Raw genomic sequence first — 17139 nt, forward strand, 5'->3', positions numbered from 1 at the left:
AAGATAAAGGGCAATGAAGAGTCTTTAATTATACAAGATATATTGTAAGAAAGATGATCAGTTATTTTCTACCTTTACAGAAGGTTAAGGAAGAGAAAATGAGTTTTAATTGCAGCAAGAGCATTTGGTAATACCTAAGAGTGACATCTTGATTTATGAATAATTAAATATTCAGACATCATACCAAAGGATATTGTACATTTGCTGCCTCAAGAGATCTCCAAAAAGTAACTACCTGTCTTCAACAGTTAAGTTCACAACCACCCAAAGTCTGACTCTTAGAGAAGTAGTACTCTAGTAGCTATATTCCCATATATTGTTTACAAATAGTGCCCTGTAAAATGGAATTTCTTTAGAGAGTCATTTAAATTTAAGTTTTGAGCCCCCAAACATTTTGTAAAAGAGCCTCCCACTTCTTCAGAGCCACTAGAAACAACCTCACTTGGCAGATCACGTGGGGATGGGGAGAAAGATCATGGCCACGGAGCAGTTTCAAGTCTTCTTAGAAGGCAATTGCCTATCTCTCTGTATATTTATACATTTTAGTACCTGAAAAATCACTTTCTCTGGTGTGTGTGTGTGTGTGTGTGTGTATGTATGTATTTAATCCTTTTTCTCATAATACACTACTGTGAACTTCCCTTCAAGGTACATGATGTTGGTACATCTATCGTTGGATATCTGTAACATGGATAGATAGATTTACAGATTAAACCTTTGCAGAAACTTTGGGGGACCTAAAGGAGGATGAAGAGTGTGTATTTAGGGGTAAGTTAGAATTAGATGCCTTTTTAGATTTAGTTCTTGGCAAATGTCTGGTACATAGCAAGTACTCAGTAAGCGTATACTGAATGACCAGTTTAGTGCCACAAGTAAATAAGATTTTAAAATTTAATTTGTACTTAGAGGTAAGGAATTTTTAATTTTTAGTTTGTCTACCTAGAATGTGAACTTGGGCCAGAATATAAGAAATATAAGAAAATAGAATATAAGAAAAATAGCAGCAAATGTAAAATGTAAAGTCTTGATGACTTTACAGTAAGCTTTGCTAACTCCCAACATGAGCATTATCCAATAAGAGGTGGTTTAGAAATTGCTAAAGTATGAAATAAGTGTACAGATCAGCAATGTGTGTGGTCTTTTATTTTTTTCTTGTCTATCCTACATCTATCCCCTAAACACAATACAATAAAGCAGAGCAGTTTTGGAGAACATGTCAGAGACATAAAAATTTCTGTGTCATGCCCAAAGTGTTTAGCCAAGAAACCAGGCAGCAATTATACACTAGACTGTTGCCCACATTCAATATTGGCTCCCATCTGTACCTATCTAAATTCTTGGCCACCCACATAAAAAAAGGAAAAAGGGGGCTACTGTTGGCCAGAAATTGCCAGTTACTGACTAGATCTAACAATAGGGCATTTCACTTGAGTTGAAAGGTAACCAAACAGGGTTAACTAGAAAAAGATATCAAATAATATCTGTGAGACAAACTACTAATGAATGAGTAGTCTAAAAAATGAATAGTGTTTCCAATTACTTGAGGAAGAGAAAGACTTCATTCTTTCCTGTTGCCAACACCCTGTTGTTAATGAATCAGGAAGTTTGCTGAAACAAGTGGTGAATTTAAATTATGACATATCCTTCCATTTGTTCATAGTATGATTTTTAAATTAAATTTGAAGGTTATTTAACTTTTACATCCCAAAAGTAGCAATGATTTCAAATAACTAAGATCCTTTAAAAAAAAGAGTTGTCTCACATTACAGATAATTATCTAAGATTGATAAGAGTTGATAAATCTTCTAAGTAGTTTTAAAAGTCATTAGGCTCAGAAGAATGCAGTTGAACTGCAACATGCATTATCTTGTTCACATTTATCAATAATTCCCCTCTAGATTCACCTTTGAGAGTTGCATAGAGGGCAAGTCCTTAGTATGTGTCTCCTGTTTCTCCTTTTCTGCGTGTTGCCCAAAGGAGAGTGTTGCTGAGAAATGGTGATGCCCATGAAGTTTTTGTATTTCACTCATGTGCCAAACTGTATCTCCAGATTCCACCTTGATGATAGAAGCAGAGGAGTCATTTCCTTTAATGAGTAGCCTAGGAATAACCATTAAAAAAACATCCTGTGTTCTCTCGGGGTTTTTAATAAACATAGATCATTATGTAATCATGATTTGAAAATATAAAAAGACTCCCTAAGAAATAACACATCTCTTCTAAACTCATAAGATAAACATTCTTGCTTTTCTGTAGTGATATATGTATAGATGATGAGACTACTTACTGACTTTGAAATCCTCATGGAGAAGAGCTGTGAAATAGAAAACTATTTAGTTTAATCCTATTTTTTCCTCCATATTTCTTTCAGCCATATTAAAGATTCCCTGTTGTGCATCCCATCAAATGTCTTTTGATGGTTTTCCAAACATCTCTGCCTCTGGTCTAGCTTATTAAATTTCCTGCCAGTGCCACCACTGGGAAGGAAAGGATAAAGAACTTCTGTTCCCTAACTTAGTCTCTAGGAATTTATTTTAAGCATTTCATACCCACCACTCTAAGTATTAAAGAGAAGATCCTCAGGACTGTTCTTTGGATGAGGCCTAAATAATTGGGTAATTATATGTCTTTAAATGGGTAATATGATTAGGGAATAAAAGTAACAGTGTTTTTCCCTCTCTATAGTGGAAAGAAGGAATGTCATAGTTAGAGAAAGACCACAGAAAAAATGTGGTATATTAATGTTAAGTTCTGGTACCATTTTTAATTGAACTTAAAAAAAATCCAATAATGATGCACATCTTTAAAAAAAAAATCTAGGGGCGCCTGGGTGGCTCAGTCGGTTGAGCGTCCGGCTTCGGCTCAGGTCACGATCTCACGGGTCCGTGAGTTCGAGCCCCGCGTCGGGCTCTGGGCTGATGGCTCAGAGCCTGGAGCCTGCTTCTGATTCTGTGTCTCCCTCTCTCTCTGACCCTCCCCCGTTCATGCTCTGTCTCTGTCTCAAAAATAAATAAACGTTAAAAAAAAATTAAAAAAAAAAAAAATCTAGTACCAAAATGTCCATAATGAGTAGCAACAGATAGCTAGCTATCTCTCCTTACTCCAACATTGCACCCCAGAGGCAACCATTTTTTTTTCTGACAGTTCTATAATTGTTCTGACAATTCTATATACCTAATAGTTATTTCTAAGTGTTTATATTGCTTTTGTTGTTGTTGTTTTTATTTTCTAGATTTTAGGCATTATGTGTTTGACTTCCTATTATTACAAATACAGACTTTGTTCACTTAAAACCCTGGCCTTGTTTTCTCCATTGTATTAGTTTCCTGAACTTTGTAGAGCTATATTTCCCAACCTTTTCTGCATCACAGCACAGAAAGAAAATGATAATATTTGCGTGGCATCCTGGGATAACCTAGAGTGTGTGGGGATCTATATTGGACTTGGTGATAAGTTAATTGCTTTTTAAATAATAAAAACATGAGAATAAAAATAAATGCAAAGTAATAGGGGCATTATTAGATACTGAACTTGTATAAAACTCTGAGCAAAAATCTTTTCAAATTTTTGAATGAGATAATTGAACTTGTCTGTGTGAACATAACCTTTTGAATCAGGTTTTATTCTTGAAAAAGCTACACATAGTTTCTGATCAAGACTTTCAAATTATAATCTCTTCGCATTCTTGACAGTTACTACAGTAGACTGAATAATGGCCCTCAAAGATAACCAGTTTTTAATTCCTGGGACCTGTGAATGTAACCCTGTATGGTAACAGGGATTTCAATAGTGTGACTGCATTCATGATTTTCAGATCGAGAGATTATCCTGGATTATTTGGTTGGGCCCTAAATGTAATCACTAGTGTCCTTATAAAATGTAAGCAGAAGGGGGTGCCTGGCTGTAGAGCATGTGACTTGATCTCAGGATCAAGCTCATGAATTTGAGCCCCACATTGGGGGTAGAGATCACATAAAAAAATAAAATAAGTATAATAAAAAAATAATAAGATGTAGGCAGAGGGAGATTTGAAGACAGGGAAGAAAAAAGTGATGTGATGATGATAGAGGCAGGGGAGAAAAGGCAACGTGATTCAAGGCCATGAGCTAAGCAATGAAGACAGCCTGCAGAAGCTGGGAAAAGCAAGGAAATGATTTCCCCCTAGAGCCTCGAGAAGTAGTTTGGCCTTGCTGACACCTTGATGTTAGCCCAGAGAAACCCATTTCAGATTCCAGACTTCCAGAACTATAAGAGAATAAGTATATATATGTTATAAAGCATCCAGTTTATGCTCACTTGTTTCAGCAGCCATAGGAAATGAATACAGTCACCATTCATGAGGAATGTTGCACAGATTTAAAAAACTTATAAACCATTCTTTAGAAGCCATTAAAAAATGTGTAATGGTTGAAATCATATTCAAGGAATCTAACAACTCTTTTTATTGATAAACACAATGATGAAATTTAATGTGGTAAGGCAAATGGATTTTTAATTCAACTAGACATTTTTCTAGTAAATATTTATGGAGAATGATGAAGATTTAATTTGTAAAACACACATTGTTGGATCAGTAAGACAAAAACTAGTTTGGATGCCATTAAAAGGGTATATCAGCTGCAAACAGCCAGAAGCACCTGATGTCTGTGAAGTCAGAGTTTCAGAGCCACCAAAGTTGCACCATCCAGGAGCTCAGTGCTGGCTGCTATGTGCTGAACACAGCCAAGGAGGTATTCTGCCATCTGGACATCTACTTCAGCAGCCAGCTGTTGAGCTGCTATTCCCTTTAAGTGGCCAGTGGAACTACTGAATGTTTTTCATCATCTACTCCACCTGTAGAGACTCTGTTCCTCTTGAGCCACCCACTGATAAAGGCTGCTAGCAGCTGGAGGCAACCATCCCTGGGGGTCCCAACTGCCTACCCCAGGCCTTAAAGGCTCAATGTCATGCTTCACAGCTGTAAGGCATTCAAAGCATTGAATTAGAAAATTCTGGTCTATATTATCTCTCCCACCACTTCTGGGCAGCACACCAAGAAAATGAGAATTTGGAGCACAGACCAGTGCTGGGAGAGACAGGCCATTCTCAAATATCAGTGACTTTCAGCCAGAGTTTTACATAGAAAACATTAGAGGTTTGTAAACCCACTGAAGTCCTGGCTTTGTGTGGATTTGTACAGTAACAAAACTGAGATTATTGGAATAATATAAATAAATTTATTGGAGACTACTGTCTGGATTTGGAGCATCACAGATAGATTCAGAAACTGTAAGCTGTTTGATACCTTTCTAACACAGATCAGCATGGGATGGAGACCAGATAAAGCCACAAATGGAGTACCAGGATAATGAAAGAAAATAAGGATCCCAGGGCACCTGGGTGGCTCAGTCAGTTAAGCACCTGGCTTCAGCTCAGGTCATGATCTCACGGTTCCTGAGTCTGAGCCCTGTGTCTGGCTCTGTGCTGACAGCTCAGAGTCTGGAGCCTGCTTTGGATTCTGTGTCTCCCTCTCTCTCTGCCCCTCCTCTGCTCATGTTCTGTCTCTGTCTCTCTCTCAAAAATGAGTAAAACATTAAAATAAGTAAATAAATGAGGATCCAGATAGACCAAAACTTTTTTAAAGCCATGTTAGCTTGAGAATTTTACCAGTTTCCTAATGAGGAATAAAACAATGCTAAAATTAGCTGAAAGTGTGTGTGTGTGTGTGTGTGTGTGTGTATATATATATATATATATATATATATATATATATGCACATATGTGTGTGTGTGCATTTGTATATATTACATATGTCTGTATATTTATTTGTAAAAAAATAATTTGAGGCCAAGATGTATATGTTCCTGATTAAGTTCATTGCTTAGTAAGCTGGATATAGTATAGTTCATTCTATAGTGGTAATTCAGTTTAGTCATTCTCATCTAATCCTTTTTGTTGTTTTTAGATAGTCATATTAAAGAACCCCTTCAGGTATTATTTTTAAAAAGGCTTTTTCTCAACCTGGTACACCCAAATGATAACAGCCTGGGGTCCAGAGAGATTTAGGAAATAAGCAGAATTGCTTGTTGTTTAGGTAGGTGTACTAGATTAAGTGTCTTACACATTACATGATCAACCCTAAAGCTGTACACACTGAAGTCCCTGCAGAAGAGTCCATACAAAATATGTACCATCATTTAAAGTTTTTGTTTGTTTATTTTAATTTATTGGTATTTTTTCCATTTCAGGTACTCATATGTCAGTACCATAACATACTGGTTTCTAGGGAGGCAGAAGTGTATATTGGAAAAAAACAGATTTTGGAAAATAGTCTGTTTTTATCTTGAGTACTGCCACTTAGAACCTGAAAAGCTTGGATAAATTACTTGGTTAGCTCTATGATACTTAGTTTTATCATTTAAAAATGAGAATAACAACTAATAACCTGTCTTGCCTCTTACAGACTTATAAAGATCATTTCACTCAGTGTTGGCACAGAGTATGAGTGATGGTAATGATTTCAATTAATGATTTCCTGTCTTGCCTTGCCATAACATTAATCTCAAGTTATTATTACTTGATTGTTATTACATGTTAAATATCTATATTCCCTCCATAGATCGTAAGCTCTTTGTGAGCAAGAAGCTTATCTGTCTTGTATCTCCAGAGCATATCACAGTGCTTGGTACTCAAAAGAAATTTGTTGAATGAATTATCAAGTGAAATATTTATGAATGAACTCCCATTATTTCCTTAGGAATCATGTTTTGGATGGCAAACGGTCAACTTATAAATTTACTTTTAGAACACTAAAGGGAGCATTTCAAACAAATTCTGTTTTGGAGTACCTGCATGACTCAGTTAGTTCAGCGTCCAACTCTTGATTTCATCTCAGGTCGTGATCATGCATGGTTCATGAGATCTAGCTCTGCATTGGGCTCCGCACTAACAGTGTGGAGCGTGCTTGGGATCCTCTCTCTCCCTCTCTCTCTCTCTCTCTCTCTCTGCCCCTCCCTCAATTTCTTTCAAAATAAATAAAAAATAAACATAAAAAAACAAACTTTGTTATGATAGAGTGTTGGCAAATATGGCCATCCTCTGTCCCACTCCTTTGCCATATGACTTTGTCATTCCTCCCATTAGGACTCCCATTTGGAGTCTTTTCCTCCCAACACGCCTTGAGTCTGGGTTGGCCCAGTGATTTGTTTTGACCAATAGAATGGAGCTGAAGTAATATTGTGTGACATCCAAGCCTTAGCCCCAAGAAGCTTTTCAACTTTTAGTCTCCCCTTTGGAATACTGCCCTGAGACCACTGTATGAAGAAGCCAGTTCTAACCTACTGGAAAGTGGCAGGTCACATGTAGTAGAATTTTTTCAGTTGTAGTAGAATTTTGCCAGTTTAGGCCCCCTAGACCAACCAGCAGCAACTGGTGAAATTGGTAATGAGGCAAACTGGTCACATAAGTGACTGAGATAGGACCATAGAAGAATCAGTAGCCCAGCTAAGCCAAATGCAATACTGTATATTGTTACACGGTACAGATGACTGATAGACCCATTAATGTAGAGTCAAAGAAAAATCAAACCACACTCATTTACTCTTTGTTTACCCCACAACTGCCTTTAATATACGCACACTGGGATTTTATTTTTCAGCCCACTCATTTCTCACCTCTAAACTGTATTCTCCAAACCCTTCTGAGGAAGAGATTTCTTTTTTTAAAAAAAATATTTTTTAATGTTTATTTATTTTTGAGAGACAGAGAGACAGAACATTAGTCGGGGAGGGGCAGAAAGAGAGGAAGACACAGAATCTGAAGCAGGCTCCAGGCTCTGAGCAGTCAGCACAGAGCTTGATTTAGGGCTTCAATCTATGAACTGTGAGATCATGACCTGAGCTGAAGTCAGATGCTTAACTGACTGAGCCACCCAGGTGCCCCGGAAGAGATTTCTTCTAATCACTTTCCTGATTTAATCAATATCCCTAAACTTATAGATCTGCTTTTCAGATAGAGCTTTTGAGATTCCTTAAATTTTTTTCTTTCATTTTAAAAATTTATTTTAGGGAGAAAGAAAGCACAAGTGGGAGAGACGGGTAGAAGGAGAGAGAGAGAAAATCTTAAGCAGGCTCCATGCTTAGCACGAGCCCCAGTGTGGAGCTCAGTCCCATGACCTTGGGATCATGACCTGAGCCAAAATCAAGAGCCCAGACGCTCAACCAACTGAACCACCCAGGCACCCCTGAGATTCTTTAAGTGGAATAAGATAGGTTTTGAGTTTAAAATATATTTTAAACATAATTTAAAACATATTGTTTTAAAGATACATTAGATACTTTCAAGTTTCCAAGGATATTTCTTGCATTGCTTTAATGATAAAAATGAAGATACAACTCATGCCACTAACAGGGGAATAGTTAAATTATGATAACTACATTTGGTAGTATACATATTGACATGGGAAGATATTCTTTATATTCTAAGTGAGGAAAAACAACCAGGCTAAAAAATATATATATTAGGCCAGTTTTTACAATCTTTTGTAGAAAAAAAAAAGTTTGCTTGTTATCTAAGACTAGATAAAAATACACCAAAATGTTAATGGTTACGTCTGGGTGGTAAGACCATGGGTGAATTTTCTTTTCTTTCTTTTTAAAATTATGTTCTGTACTATTCTACTATGAATAGGTATTTGTACAATAAAAATAAAAGTCATGTTTAAAGCATAGATCAACCTAACAACAAAGAAAACCCATATTCCAGCACCAATATTCATCAACCTAGTCCCTCATTCATGAATATGGAAAATCAAGAATTACTAAATATTTGAAGAAAACCAACTGCACCAAAGATAGGGACAATGATAAAACAAACCTAAATATGAAAGGCATGAAGATTGATTCAGAGAATTAAAAAAACTATAATAAAATAAGCTATAGAAAAACAACAATCAGAGTACAAGAGATAACGCTTGGGAATTAAAAATGTGATTACTGCGATTAAATGATTTGACAGAAGGAATGAAAGGTAAAGTTCAAGGAATTCTTGGATCATAGGGCAAAGGGACAAAAAGGAAATATGAGAAAAATTGTGATATGTCGTGTATCAATCTGGAAATTTCAGCATCCACCCATGTTCATTCTATTAAACTGTTGAAATTAGTGTCACAAACATAAAACTTTTCTTTTTTCTTAAACACTTTCTTCAGTCATGACCTGTCAAATTGCCCTTTCCTGCCTCTTGACAACACTGCTTACTTTCAGCTTTCAGGTCTCTAGTATTTCAGTTCCAATTTCATATCCCATTTAAATCTCATCTCCCCATTCCCCAATCATTTTGTCTCAGGCTTTACCTGTTGTTCCAGGAACCTGTGGTGGAGAGGGAAGTATGTCTGCATTTTCACTCTTCCCTCTCCTTAAAAAACACCGAACAGTTGAGGTTGGTGTTGGTGTCCCCTTCTTTCGAGAAGTAATTTCCAGTCTTCATACCTCACTTGGTTTAGAAAGTAGGAAACACACTCCCCTGCTCCCCTTGAAAAAGATGCTGTCCTCTTGCCTACAACAAGGCTGACAGTTTCTTTTTTCACTATCCCTCCTCAATCATCTACTCATAGACATGGGATAGATGGGGAAGGGTGATTAGGGTACTGGTTGGAAGTAGCAAAGCTCTAACTGCTGAGCCTTTCTCTTTAAAATGAGAGGGGCGCCTGGGTGGCGCAGTCGGTTAAGCATCCGACTTCAGCCAGGTCACGATCTCGCGGTCCGTGAGTTCGAGCCCTGCATCAGGCTCTGGGCTGATGGCTCGGAGCCTGGAGCCTGTTTCACATTCTGTGTCTCCCTCTCTCTCTGCCCCTCCCCCGTTCATGCTCTGTCTCTGTCTGTCCCAAAAATAAATAAAACGTTGAAAAAATAAAATAAAATGAGAGATACTTAACACCTCTTGGTACTTAGCTTGACATATCAGCAACTCTAGGGCAATGGAATAAATCCCACTCAAATCCTATGGTGTGTCAAAAAGAGGTTCCAGGGAACAGGGAACAGAAAAATTGAAAGGGTAGAAATAAATAGTAAAAGAAAATGTGAAGAGAAACAAGTTTTTAGATGAAATGTGTTCATGAAAAACTAAACTGGATGACCCACACCATTTTCTTTTTCACCTTCTTAAGAATTTTCAGAGCATGGTTTCATTCACTTACTCATTCAACAAACGTTCATTGAACACTACCAAAAACCAGACACTGGTGGGCCGTAGGTTTCTAATAGTGAACTTAACAGGGAAATTCACTAAGTGGGAGTGATAGACTGGAAACAAACAAATAAAATAATAAATAATTGCAGACTGAATGAAAAGCTATGAATGAAATTGAGAATAACAGCATCAGTATGGTAAGGTGGTCAAGAAAAACCTCTCTGAGAGAGAGCAGTAAGACTACTGACTCTGGGGGCTGAATTCCAAACTACACTATGCCTTTTCCTAGTTTACATAGAATCCATGTGTGGGTTAACATGGAAGCCCTGAGCATTTAAGCTAAAATCTGAAGGATAAAAAAATCAACCACATAAAGACCTGTGAAGAGGGCGCCTGGGTGGCGCAGTCGGTTAAGCGTCCGACTTCAGCCAGGTCACGATCTCGCGGTCAGCGAGTTCGAGCCCCGCGTCGGGCTCTGGGCTGATGGCTCGGAGCCTGGAGCCTGTTTCCGATTCTGTGTCTCCCTCTCTCTCTGCCCCTCCCCCGTTCATACTCTGTCTCTGTCTGTCCCATAAATAAATAAAAACGTTGAAAAAAAAATTTTTTTTTAAAATAAAATAAAAAGACCTGTGAAGAATGTATGCCAGATAGTACAGCAAGTATGGCAACTCTGAGATAGAAGGAACATTGTGTATTCTAGGAGATAACAGGAGGCTGGAGTGAGGAAATAGGGAGTAGAAAATGGCAAGAGACAGGAAATGAGTTTGGAGAAGTAGGAAGGAATCAGATGTGTAGAGCTGGCTGTATAGGTTTTGGATTTATCCTAAATGCAATGAAAAGCAATTCACTCATTTAAAGCAGGGAATTGACACGGTCTAATTTACATTTTTAAAAGAGTTTGGAGATCTATTTTGAAGGTGGAAGTAACAGGAATTTGTGACGGATTCATTGAGGAGGGAGGAGTCATAAGGAGTAAATGAACAGGAAGGGTCAAGGAGCACAGTTTACACAGGACCATTTATTGAGGTGGTAAAGGCTGAGGGAGATCTAGATTTAGAGAGAGAGCCATTTTGGTCATGTTAAGTTTGAAATGCCTGGGACACATACAAGAGACATTTTAAGTAGATATTTAAAGATGTGAATCTGGAGCTCAGAAAGGAAGACTAGCCTACTGATATAAATTTAGGAATTGTCAGCAGATAGTTTTTAAAGCCATGAGAATGGATAATATCATGTAGGGAGAAGGCATAGAGAATAAAACAGAGGATACAGAAACTCTGGCACTTAGAGGTCATATAGAAAAAGGAAAAACATGGGAAGGAGAATGTGCAAGAGGAGTCAGTTATTCAAGAAAACCAGGATAGTGTGTGGTGTCAAGTCCAGAGATGAGAGTATCAGAAAAGGTCCATACTAAGAGCTCTGTTAAACTGAGGACAGAAAAGAGAGTCAGCTGAGTAGAGATGGTCAATTACCTTTACAAGAGTAGTAGAGTGATAGAGATTGAAGTAGACTGAAGTTTTACCATTTATCTTTTCAGCAACAGTTGTTTAGAGAGAGAGCACGAGCAGGGGAGGGAGCAGAGGGAAAGAGAGAGAGGGGGGGAGAGAGAGAGAGAGAGAGAGAGAGAGAGAGAGAGAGAGAGAGAATCCTAAGCAGGCTTCATGCTCAGTGTGAAGGGGTCAATCTCACAACCCTGGGATCATGACCTGAGCCAGAATCAAGTGTTGGACCCTTAACCCACTTAAGCCACCCAGGTGGCCCTAGCAACACTGCTTTTTAAAAGACAGTAGACAGGGGCGCCTGGGTGGCGCAGTCGGTTAAGCGTCCGACTTCAGCCAGGTCACGATCTCGCGGTCCGTGAGTTCGAGCCCCGCGTCAGGCTCTGGGCTGATGGCTCAGAGCCTGGAGCCTGTTTCCGATTCTGTGTCTCCCTCTCTCTCTGCCCCTCCCCCGTTCATGCTCTGTCTCTCACTGTCCCAAAAATAAAAATAAACGTTGGGAAAAAAAAATTTAAAAAAAAAAAAAAAAGACAGTAGACAATACCTTCAAACTTTTGAGAGAAAATTATTCTGAACTTAGAATTCTATAAACAAAACAAACATTCAAGAAGAAGGACAAATTAGAGACCTTTCACTTTTTGGTAGGGGATAGGGGGAGGGGCCCCTATGCATCTTTTCAGGGAAAAAAGAAATGCCTAAGGAAATGTCCCAGCAAAATGAAAAGAGGACTCAAGACAGAAACACAGGAACTCAGTAATAGGATATTTCAGGAGCACAAATTTTTGGGCTTCAGTGCAATCAATAATAGAACAGAAAGTTCTCTCAGAAGAATGTCTTTAAGAAAAAAAAGTGGATTAATTTTATGAAATAGTATGATTAAAAACATTAATAATCTTAATGATAGGGTGACATTTGCTTCTCCTGTCATCAACACCAAAGAAAGACAACTGGAATCTTTAGTAAAGGCAAAAAATTGTGTAAGCCATGGTCCCCAAATATGACATTATTATGAGCAATCAGTGGACACATTAAAAAAGAGAATCCAGGGGCGCCTGGGTGGCGCAGTCGGTTAAGCGTCGACTTCAGCCAGGTCACGATCTCGCGGTCCGGGAGTTCGAGCCCCGCGTCAGGCTCTGGGCTGATGGCTCGGAGCCTGGAGCCTGTTTCCGATTGTGTGTCTCCCTCTCTCTCTGCCCCTCCCCCGTTCATGCTCTGTCTCTCTCTGTCCCAAAAATAAATGTTGAAAAAAAAAATTAAAAAAAAAAAAAAGAATCCATTCGACATTAGCTTTAGAACATTCTCCTTCAATAAGTGTAGATTTAGTAACATGGTTTCTGATTCCCTTTTTATTCATACTAGTTGATTCAGCAGTGAATAAGGTTTTTAAAATTGTAATGCTAAAAAAGAAACTCTTCATTTTTCAAATTAACTTTAAGATAAAATGTGAAATACTTGATTATTCTAACAAAGTAAATATAAATACTGACAATGTAAAAGTAGTGATAGAAGTAATGGAAGTTAGTAAGTGGAGGGAAGTGAAAGGATGTAAAATATATTAATCTTACATAATAGAAGAGTGTCAAGAGACACTTTCTCAAATGGGTGGATCAAGAAATAGAGGTTTGAGTATATTCTTTAAAGCAATAAACTAACAAGTAGAACTTAATAAAAATTCTAAAGAGGAGACAAAGGAATAAAAATGAGGAGTAATATAATGGAGCTAAATTCTTATTGTTAATTATCAGTGTGGAATCAATGAAAAAAATGTCAGGAGCTAAACCAAAAAGTGGCAGTATGTATTTATTGTTTTCAATTATGGAGACAACTATCAAATACTAACAACAGTTTGATATAGCTACCTTTAGGGCACTGCTTTTCAAATTGGGGGAGTGAAATCACTTTAGTGAGTTACAACCTACATTAGAAAAAGAAGAAGAAAAAAGGAAATATTAAGTTGCATTACACTAGTAAGGGTAAGTAAAATTGATGAAACTTTTCTCAGCATATTGTGTGTATGTGTCTTTGTGTAAAATGTATTTGCTACTTGGGTCCTGGTCAACAAAGTACTCTAGGAAGTAGAACTGCTCTGTGGACAATGGCTGCATTTTTATCTTTCATTTTTCCACTCATTTGTTTGAATTTTTTAACTCATGCATGTATTATTTTTTTCATAATAATTTAAAATATGTATCTTGGATTTTGGGGTTTTTTTCTTTGTTATACATAAAAAATATAAGCTCATAGATTTCCATAAGACAACGTGGTTTATTTCCTAACAAAAGAAAATATTAGGCAATTTTTTGAGAAGCAAAATGATAGGCAATCTTCCATTACTTAAGAAAGGAAAAGTTAACAATACATTTTGAAGATTGCTTACAGCTCAAGGGAGAGAAGTCTGGGGCAGGGGCAAGAGTTTAAGGTGTTAGGAGTCTAGGCAATGGATTAAGTAAGACAAAGCAAGAGAAATCAAAATTTTAAAAAAGTTAATGTGTATTTTATTTTTGAGTGATGGAGACAGAGCATAGATGGGGAGGAGCAGAGAGAGAGGGAGACACAGAATCTGAAGGAGGCTCCAGGCTCTGAGCTGTCTGTGTAGAGCCCAACATGAGGCTCAAACCCATGAACTGTGAAATCATGACCTGAGCCGAAGTTGGAAACTTAACTGACTGAGCCGCCCAGGTGCCCCTAAAATATTGTCACAACATAAGCCAATGCTAAAGATGATCTTAAATCAACTAATTATTTTATTAGTTCTATATAATGGTGTTTTATCTGACAGTGAACACTGTAATTGCTTGCATTTCTATGGTGGCTTTCAATTTTCCTCAGTTTGCCCTTAAAGCAAATATGAGACAGTTTTTGAGTACCTGCTTACCCAGACCCTTCCTTTTCTAAAAGCGTCTATTCCATTGGGAATAGAAATTCTATTCTGTGGCCTTGGGCACCATGTGACCGGCTACCTAGCTGCGTATACTTAGTTGGACCAGAGAGAAACTACTGACCCAACCTGTACTAGTCAGATTTTATCTCCTAGGAATTTGGAATTAGAACTCAGAAATGCTGATCATTTTGTGTTGGTTACTTGGGGGAATAAGAATATCATTCTGGGGCAGCCATATTTGGCCCATCTGAATAGATACACAGAAAAGAACTTGTCTGCCTAAAAAGGAAAGACTAAAGCATGGAAGAGAGGCTACTAATTTATTAAATAAACAAATATTAAGTATCTACTGCTCCAGGTACTGTTCTAGATACTAGGGATATAGCAGGGAATAAAACTGAGTCTCTGCCCTTGCTAGTATATGTTCTTGGGGGAAGAAAATATTTAAAAATAAATATTTAATATATATTTAATAAAACGTGAAGTAGTAATAAATTCTATGAAGAAAAATGAAGGAGGGGTGTGTCTGGGTGGCTCAGTCTGTTAAGCATCAGACTTCAGCTGAGGTCATGGTCTTGCATTTCGTGAGTTTGAGCCCCACATCAGGCTATCTGCTGTCAGCATGGAGCCCACTTTGGATCCTCTGTCCACCTCTCTCTTCCCCTCCTCTGCTGTCTCTCTCTCAAAAATAAATATAAACATTAAAAAGAAAAGAAAAGAAAAAAGAAAAGAAAAGAAAAGAAAGAGAAAAATGAAGGATGGCAAGAGATAGAAAGTTTGAAGTTGGAATCAGGAAATAATTTGAGCAGATTGGACCAATTGGGGAAGCAAGCCAAAAATATATCTGGAGGAATTGCTTTCCAAGCTGCAGTTCTAGAACATACAAAAACTTTGAGTTGGGAACATTCTTAGGAAACTTAAGAGACACAGTGACAAGAAGAAAGAATAAATACATCTGCACCTAGATAAAGAGGAGATCTTAAAAACTTCCAGAGAGAAAAGATAGATTACCTATTATATAGATGGGTTCAAGATGGTGTCTGTATATTGGCCCCTATATGTTGTTTACTTATTCATAGCAGGCTAGGACCATTAGATCAAAGCCTGCCAGTGCCAACCCAAATTCTTAGACATGGACTTTAAGTGTAGCCTAAATAAGCAGATCTCTAGTCACTTAGATCCTGCCTGCTAGGCATACCCTATGAAACTGAACACATCATCTTCTAGCCACAGATAACACAAACTCTGTTGCTATAAAAGAACTCAAACTGTATTGCTCTTCAGAGCTCTCTGACCCAGAGATTCCCCACCTTGCTACTGAGTGACAAATCCTAGACACATAAGCCCCTTCTCTGATTCCCCTCTTCTTGGGAGTTCCATTGTCTTTTTACCTTTCTGAGTGGTAGCCCCATGCAGCTATCTCTGGATAGTCTCTTGCTGTGAGTGACTTCCCTTTCCTGCAGTCCTGTCCAAGTGCCACCCTATAAACTTTATTGTGCAGGATTACCATCTCACGTTCTTGTCTTTTCCTTGATATGTCCTGAAATCCTTGAGTTTACCACACCAGTAAGCAAAATTAGATTGAAAGTCACTTCTCAATTGCAACAATATGAATCAAAAGACAATGTAATAATATATTCCAAGTACTAAGAGCAAACATTTGGCAGCCTAAAATTTTATACCAAGCTAAACTATAATTTGTTTAGTTATTAGTTTTCAGATATTAAGAACTAAAGGATATAATGAATAATTTAAAAATTGTACCACAAAGAACAAATGAGATACAAAAAAAGAGAAAAAGAATAGCAATGGGAACAGGTAATGCATGGGAAAATCTTAAGTATTAATTACATAAAACAATGATAATAATGACTCATGAGGGAATACAAAAACAAGATGCAGCTTAAATACAATGGTAATAACACAAACAAAGGAGTAAGGTAATCATAAGAAAATTATGCTCTATGCTAGTCTTTGTTTTATTCAAGATCAAGCAAGGTAGGTATACTTATCAACTTTAGACTTTAGTGTTTATATTAAGGATATCACTAAGAATATATGTAGGATGTATTACTCCAAAATGCAATCCACAGAGGTAAAGACAAAGAAAATTTATTTAATGAAGTAGACATAAGCAAAAACAAAATAGATTTTTTTTTTAGTTTTTAATTAATTAATTAATTAATTATTTTTTAAATTTACATCCAAGTTAGCATATAGTGCCACAGTGATTTCAAGAGTAGATACCTTAATGCTCCTTACCCATTTAGCCCTTCCCCCCTCCAATAACCCCTCCAGCAACCTTCTGTTTGTTCTCTATATTTAAGAGTCTCTTATGTTTTGTCCCCCTCCCTGTTTTTATATTATTTTTGCTTCCCTTTCCTTATGTTCAGCTGTTTTGTATCTTAAAGTCCTCATATGAGTGAAGTCATATGATACTTGTCTTTCTCTGACTAATTTCACTTAGCATAATGCCTTCTAGTTCCATCCACGTAGTTGCAAATGGCAAGATTTCATTCTTTTTGATAGCTGGGTAATACTCCATTATTTATATATATATATATATATATGTATATATATATATATATATAT

General features: G+C 37.3%; 1 long non-coding RNA gene across 3 annotated transcripts in view; it reads left to right on the top strand.

Annotated features, from left to right (window-relative positions):
• Window positions 1-17139, top strand: part of LOC121019112 (uncharacterized) — a 134588-nt gene that overhangs the window by 1369 nt on the left and 116080 nt on the right. The window lies entirely within an intron of this gene.

The sequence above is a fragment of the Herpailurus yagouaroundi genome, unplaced genomic scaffold (assembly GCF_014898765.1).
Source record: "Herpailurus yagouaroundi ecotype Mexico unplaced genomic scaffold, PumYag 221, whole genome shotgun sequence".
Lineage (NCBI taxonomy): Eukaryota > Metazoa > Chordata > Mammalia > Carnivora > Felidae > Herpailurus > Herpailurus yagouaroundi.